The 8,100-nt window shown below is 35.1% G+C and overlaps 1 long non-coding RNA gene across 2 annotated transcripts; it reads left to right on the top strand.

Annotated features, from left to right (window-relative positions):
* Positions 1–461: 461 nt before the first annotated feature.
* On the top strand, positions 462–7,548 carry LOC126951051 (uncharacterized). Of its 2 annotated transcripts, XR_007724347.1 has the most exons (4): positions 462–608; positions 4,121–4,243; positions 4,698–4,878; positions 7,206–7,548. It is a non-coding gene; the product is annotated as an uncharacterized LOC126951051 (long non-coding RNA). The 2 variants fall into 2 exon arrangements; XR_007724346.1 differs by lacking the exon at positions 4,121–4,243.
* The last annotated feature ends 552 nt before the right edge of the window (positions 7,549–8,100 follow it).

Here is an 8,100-nt window from a genome sequence, read left to right as displayed (position 1 = left end):
AATTTTTTAAAAAACCTCGCTAAAACATGCCTTTCTTCCTGGAAAATGTATTAAATCAATGCAACTCAACTCTGATCACTTCCTACATTGGATTTCTTCAACATTGATGTGCTAAGTTCAGGCTGTATTACGTTGTACTTGTCAGTTGATGCTAACAAGTGTGTTTATTTTGTGTTCCTCCCATGTACATATACTTCAAGGACATAAATTTAGCTTTATCTCATAAATAATAACACTGCTATATTAAGATTGTCAGAGACGGTAATGTTTTTCATCCACCCTTCCTGTGTTCACTAGCACACTTATAGTGTGAAATGAGAAATTCCACATCTTGCAGAAAGCAAAATGAAGACTGAGGGGCTATGCAATGTAGTTGGAACACATAGCAGTGGTCACTGACATGGTAGGTATTAGACCTCAACATTTTCAATCCTTTATCCTTTGTTCATTCCATCAGATCATACTGTTTCCAATTAGCTAGGAGTTATCTTTAAAGACAGAAATGATCTTCAAAAAAAAAAAAAAAGAAATGAAGGCCTTGAGAACTCAATCAGCACTAAAATCTTCCTTCCAATGTTGCGTCTGGATGAATAATTCCATCCGAAGAGGTATGGCTCTTTTATTTTTAAATTTTAAAGGGGAAAAAGTAGATTACTTACTTTATTAAAAGTGTGCATTTAAGAGTCTAGCTCTTTTGGGCCAGAATTCTCAAAAGAGAATGGGAAATCAGGCTCAGTTTATAAGTCAGTTCTGTGTAGTTGCTCAAGACTCAGAAGCAACTATTTTTGGTTAATTAATTATTTGTTTCAATCTAGTCTTAACAAGGTGAAATAAAGTGTTTAGGTCATATATTCACAATTGAATCAATAACTCAATAGAGCCCACATTTTTGCACAATGAAAGCAAATTAATTAATTATATTCCATCAATTTCTTGGCTTTTGGGAAAAAAACTGATAAAAAATAGATTTTATGCTACAGATAATCATGGCTTGTAACATGCTAAGAGAAAAAAAATGCAAGAGTAATTTACTGAATGTGCTTCCTTTCCATGGACAAAAATAGATTATTATAAATGCTAAGAAAATGCTTTTTTTTTGTTTGTTTTTTCCCAGTCTTGCTCTGTTGCCCAGGCTGGAGTGCAGTGGCGTGATCTCTGCTTACTGCTACCTCTACTTCCCTGGTTCAAGGGATTCTTATGCCTCAGCCTCCCGAGTAGCTGGGATTATAGACATGCACCAGCACGCCTGGCTAATTTTTGTATTTTTAGGGGAGATAGGGTTTCATCATGCTGCTCAGGTTGGTCTCAAACTCCTGACCTCAAATGATCCGCCTGCCTCGGCCTCTCAAAGTGCTGGGATTACAGGCATGAGCCACCACACCCCACCTAGGAAAAAGCATTTCTAAGATTTAGTAAAATGTCCCTTTTACCAAGAAAAATGGTAACAATTCTACCATTGCTTCTATAAGAGATTCTCCTAGATCCTCACTCACTAAACTCTGATATCCACAAACTTCTGCTTCTTCTTCATCAAGTGGCTTCTTTCCATAGCATGCAAGTAGCATGTTACAAGAGAGGCTATGGGAACACGGGGATGGTAGGAGTATTAGTACGTCTGCTCACTGACGAAGCCATGATTCTTCATGTCTTCCTCTTGTGTAAATTACAGCAATACAAGATAACAGCAATACCTGCTTTTGTTAACAGGCAAATCGCTAACCTGCTGTTGCCACATTTGTGTCTCTTTTAAACCTTTTCATCATTTAAATTAAAATACAGCTAGGAATTAAAAGGGAAGTTTGCCATTTCTCGTTCGATCAGATATCCAAGAACAAAGTGAATCTTTTCAATATCATGAGGTTCGCATGGTGAACACTAAGAGATCTTTTCAGAAAAAGTGTTGGTTAAGTCCTTTGTCATATTATGAGTACATTTTAAAATAATATAAATGATCTTTAATCATGATTTAACATAGTTTTTAATAAATTCAAATGTATATTTGTTCCTCATTGAATTTTAATGTCAGAATTTTGTAAATGAAATCAGTATTTTTCTAATTGGTTCTCTGCTGATTTTTAAAAATCATCAACCCTATGATACATTTTGAGAGTTTAGTGTAGGGAGTACACACACACATTGCATTCTGTCATTTTTTAAGTCCCCTCTAATGAATTCTTAATTACATTATTCAAAAGATCCATTATTCAGCATTCATCTCACTGCGAAATGAAAGTCTTTACCTGACATGTGAATGAAATGAGTCTAAATGCTTTCCATGCCACCTAGGGATTCTGAATAGACTTTTAGCTTAACAGCAGCAATAGGCTTCGTTTCTGCTTTAAATTTGTGTGGATTGTTTTTAGAGATAGGTTAGCTATGCAATAGTCTACCAATCTGAGCAGCACTTAAATTCCATTTTGTTCTCAGACTTACCTTGAGACAGAAAAACTGCAAACAAGGTCAGATGATTGCTGAAGGTAGAAGAAATGCCATACATATACAAGATTTGATAACTGTAAAAGCCTTCAGATGCAAGTGTGCATCACCTACAACACTAACTTTAGATGAGGAGAGCAAACTTCCTAAGAGCTGCTTGTACATTTTCTCCTTTCTCATTGTGAAGAAAAAAGTGGAAGCAGCCAGAGAAACTCAGAGACCTTCAACTGATAACAAGATTTTTTCTTAATCACACTTCCATTGCTTTCAGCAGACTAATGCATAATACTGGTAGTAAGAAATTGTCTCAGGCTTTATGTGCCTTTTGTAGCCATGCCTAAAAATGAGCCATAGTTACTATTTATCAAGCAGCCCTCATATCTCCAAATGAGGCCCACAGAAGATATCTAACAAGAACATAAGCTGATGTGATAGTAATATATAATAGTCTGTATTCCAGAACTCAAAACAGTTCTACAGAATATAAGCAAAGCTGCTAGAGATATAGGTTTAGTGAAAGCCAAGTTCATCTTCTAAATAACATAAAGTAACAAACTCAGAATCTTTGCCCTGCCTGCCCCCAGTTTCAGGAGAGGAAATTATCAAAAGCATCTAACAAGATGGGCTTACCTTAAATTTTGTTTTTGTTTTGGCTTGGCTTGCTTTGGCTTGGTTTTCTAGAGTGTGTGAATTACTACTTGCTCTGTTAGGCTTGGGGGTGTGTCTATGTGCAACAAGTGACCAAGTGTAGCCCTATGTCACACATTCAGCTATGCGTAGCTAAATGACTAAATTACTTCATGTAATTGCATCTAATGTTAAGTTAACAAAAACACTGAATCTCCAAGTCCAATTCAAAATATCATTTTTAGAGATAGCATAAGCTTATTAACTTATTTATTTCATGATTCAGTGTTCTCTCTTTACAGGAAGTAGGAAATATCCTTAGGCAAAAAAAAACTACATTTCTCTTCCACTATTGTTTTTATAACTGCCATTGTACCTAAAATTGGAGAAGAAATTTTGCTGCAACTGCTGCATAGAGTGAAGAAAGTAATAGGGAAACATCTTACCATAAAATTATTCCAAACACAGTAGGTTTGTTGTATCTTCAGGATAAAAAAATGCATTTTAATATTGCCATATTAAGTGAATATCTTGAAAACCAATGATAAATACATGCATTTTAAGTCAATGCCTTTGGATTTTTAAAGAATACAGAAAAAATGGCAGTCCACAATGCAATAACAATAGAGATGTGTCATAGAACTCGAATGTCATTAATTCAGTAGAAGTTATGAATAGGTGGAGACTTACCCTTTTCCCGTTTTTGGTAAGTTTACGATTATTACATCAATGGAAGGTCCAATCTTAAATATATATCTGATCAGCCACAGGTGAAGCTTAAGGTGTGGCTTTCGAGTTGCTCTGACTCCCATCCCTGCTGTATTGGAAAGAAGAATGAAAAGATAAAACTTAGAATCAGTCCTATGAGTTGTAGTTCTTTCTAGGAGATAATGCCCACGATAATATACTTAAGGATTGGTTAATGAAACACCTGGCAATACTTCCTAGCTGCAAACAGACAAAAAAATAAGCAAATAAATAAATTAATATAAATCCATTATTTAAAATGCAAGTGAGATATCAGAGAAAAACTCATGTTAATCCACTCCTCTAATAGGCAATGTATGTGAGTGTAGCTCATGGGGACTTCAGTTTTCTCACTGCAAGGAGTGGGCCTCCCCTGCTGAAGATTTCTCCCCTGAACTCTAGCCCCAGCATTCAAAGCCCTCAAAGCTAAAGGGTAAGTCCACAAGTATGATAGAAGACTTCTTGATGTAAGTCAAACTAGAAAATTTGAAAAGTATTCTTTTTTGTTGTTGTTGCGTCACTGCCAGATTTCGGTATCAGGGTGATGCCGTCCCCTAGAATGAATTAGGGAGGAGTCCCTCCCCTTCAATTCTTTTGATAGTTTCAGCAGGAATGGTACCAGCTCTTCTTTGTATCTCTGGTAGAATTCAGCTATGAATCTCTCTGGTCCTGAGCTTTTCAAATGAGTCTAATCATAACAAACACATTTACATAAGGATGAAACCAGTGCAAAACTTACCAGAGCATCTGGGTACCCTTGGTTCCTGAGCCAAGGAAATAAAGATCAGCACAAATTCTATTTCTAAGATGGTGTTGCATGTGTTGGAAAAAAGTTCTGTGGTAAAAAATATGATTTTATATTTATCAGAGCCTTTTTCATTTTACAGAAGAAAACCGATCAGACTTCTCTCCCAGGGAAGGCATGTCCCCACAGCCTGGCTAGACTGTTTTATGTCTTGCTACCCGTATTCCAATGCAGGTGGAAAGTAGACCTTAAAATAAAAGAAGCAGACAAAGAACTTGCCAAGCTTCCACACACAACATATGCACATTTGTAGAAAATAAAAGGTATGTTTAGGGGGACAGTTGAGGCTGTTTAAGTTAAGAGTGCAGACGGAATGAGTAACCCCTTGCTTGATGTCTGGCAATTTACAAGGCTATGCACAGTTAGTTTTTCATCCGTAATGCAACAATCCATGTTTGTCTCTGATGCTGCCAGGGAAAATATACTCGTGCAGCCTAAGAAAAATATTTAAAAGTGAAAGAAACAACTATTTAATTATCTTGTTTTCTCTTACAGTTATAAAGACTGATGTTACTTAAAATCTCAAAAGTTCTTTCCCTGCTTTCCCTCAGAACCATTGTAAACATCAACTATTGTTTACAAGATGTAACTTATTACTTTGAAATATCATTTTATTATTTTTAAATGAGGTAATTTGCAATTCCCTGTACCATCATAGGTGTCTCTTTCTGAGCCTCTTTGAAAAGGAAATTTATAAACTAATAACAGAGTGTGTTTTCTGTGTGACAATTTAATTGATTTTTAACAAATCGATGCTGCACTTTAACCTTCTGATTGTTTACCATTTATGTATCTATTAGACACCGAAACTGCATTATAGAGTATTTTAGCTCTCTACTGATAATGATAAACAGCAAGAAAGAAATGAAACTCCTTATAAAGGGCATTCATTCAACAAGTATAATTAATATTCTCTTCCCTTGTTAAAAATAATAGCTGTTTTCTGTTTGTTCCTTTTCATTTCAATTAAACTATCCTTAGTGTTTCACATACAGGAAGGCTTCCTTTTGTTCATTTTTTTTATTTTTGTCACAAGAAAGCAAGCATTGGAACTTCCTCCTAATCTAGTAGTATTGGCTATAACATGCTTGGATACAGGAACTAATAACAAAGCCCACTTTCTATTTTTTTTAGCAATTACTCAAATCATACATTCTTATATTCAAGGCATTTTTAAAAACTATTTCAAATAGGCTAAATACGTTAATTAAATGGTTCTCAAGATCGTTTCTCAATCCCATTCCCACCACTCTGTGAAGCCCCAGAGGTCTTTTCAATTCCTTGAAAAGTTCTGCCATTGATTCTGAAATTATGAAATTATAAGACAGAAGTACGAGTTTCTCACAGTCATTAATGTGTTAAAGGAGATGTACACTAGAGGCGATCCTTAAAGTTTAAACTTAGAATTATTGATAGCTATAAAAGCACTGGCTCAAAACCACCTAACCTTCTTAGCTGGTTAAAAGAGTATAATCCTCTCAGTTATTAGAAGACCTTTGAAGTGAAACACAGAAACTCAGCCCTTCTGCCTGTTTTTAAAATTCTCCTTGACTATAGACTAAATCACAGGGCAGCGTGGGCTGAACCCTGTCTGTGCAGTGAGCAGCAGATTACTTTACTTGAACTTTGCTCCAGTCAGGACATTTTAAGGCTTATAAATCTTGAATCCATCTAAGTTCACCTTAAATTAGCCTTGCAAAAACACACTCCAAACTCCAGTTGTCAGCCTGGTGGCTTTTGGCCAGATGCCACTCGGCAGCCAAAACACTGATTAATTGTCATCTTCTCTTCTCTCTCTCTCTTTTTTATTTTTTGTCTTAGACACTATTTTTAAGGGGGAAAAAAAAGAATATGCAAACTAATTTGATTCGGGTAGCAGCTGTAGCTGAATAATGGTATTGTTAGCAGGTACATTTTATATTTAAAATTTATTTGATGAAAACAGAGAGCCAGGCAGCTTAGCTGTGTATATATATTCAATAATGCCATCTACTGCACAAGAAATCTGGGCCTGGGCCAAGAAGTCATGCCAAGATACAACAGATTTTTCAATTTTCCAGCAAATAGAAACAAAATACTGGTTTCAGAAGGTGTACTCAACAAACACTTCCCAATGTGTTTCTGATTTGCGGTCAGAATGTTTTTACTGCTGGTGCCCTGCACTTTTGAGACATTTATTTCCTAAAAGAAAGATTCCTTTCTATAAACCTCAACTGTCTGTTTTTCAAAGCAATTTAAAATCAAACACACAAATAAAATTCTTAACATATGGAAACCTTCATATAAGGCCTTACGTATTCAGAGTTAAAATTGTTTTATAAACTGTAATGCTTTGCAGATGAAAATACAGAAAGGATGACTGTTTTTAGCACTAATGCTTTTTGACAGCGTTAAACCTTGTTTTAGTAATTGACATCAAAATGTTTGGTGGTTTTAAATGGACTATTAATAAAAATGGCATGTTTTAAGTTTTTTAGAAATTGTGCTTAATACTGTGAAGTGGGATAAAATTGCAAATGTAATACGGTGCTTTTATTATAAAAAAAAACTTTATAACAAAACAATCCTGATTCTTCTCCCATGTCTCCAGAGAAACTTCTGAAGCTCAAAGCAAGAAAATGTTTCCTCTTCATCCATCCTCAGATTCTCTGCTGAAATAGACCTTCCACAGATCCCAGTTTGGAAAAAGACAAAGCAAAATAAAACAAAATTTAAAAAAAAAAAAAAAACTAGCATCTTTTGCCATGAGTCCCTAGATGGCTGCTAAATTCAACTGGATCCCATGGCACCATGAAAATGTAGTTAAACATGTCTATTATGAACAGGGAAAAATAAATACTATTAGAAGACGTGAATTTTAGTGCCACTTCTGTCATAAATCATGTTGTATCCAGCAAACCACCTAAAACTTTTCGGATATGAGAAGAGAAATAATAATATTTACTCTGCCAGTATGGAAAGACTATTGGGATGAGATTATGAAATACTCTGTAAAAATCTTGGTAATGAAGGCAAAATTATTTAATTTTATTTAAGGCATCAAGCATCTACCGAGCACCTATCAGCCCTTATCTACAATGCATGGAAGAGATGAAATGGATATGAACATGATGAAACTTACCCTTGTGGAAATGTTGAAGAATGAATTGAATGAAAGTAGAATATAGGCTGAAGTTCAATCTAGAGATTCATTTGGTTCATAGGGAAAAATAATGAGAAAAGAAATGAAGGAAGAAAATGGCACCGTGTGTTTCTGGAACTTGAAATGATCCAGCATTGCAGTTTGAAGATAGAGTAGTAAGCAGAAACAAATATGACTGAGTTTATGGTACATAAAGAAAGATTGTAAAAGATTGTCATTCATTTATTGATTCAACAAATATTTATTGAGTGCCTGTACTATACTAGTACTATACATGAGCCTGGACTATACTAGTCAGTCAGTGAACAAAGGTGAAATAAAGACATCTACTCCTTGACCTCCT

Source organism: Macaca thibetana, chromosome 3 (assembly GCF_024542745.1).
Source record: "Macaca thibetana thibetana isolate TM-01 chromosome 3, ASM2454274v1, whole genome shotgun sequence".
NCBI lineage: Eukaryota > Metazoa > Chordata > Mammalia > Primates > Cercopithecidae > Macaca > Macaca thibetana.
The sequence above is the reverse complement of the archived record's forward strand: the minus strand, read 5'-3'. Positions and strand labels throughout refer to the sequence as shown.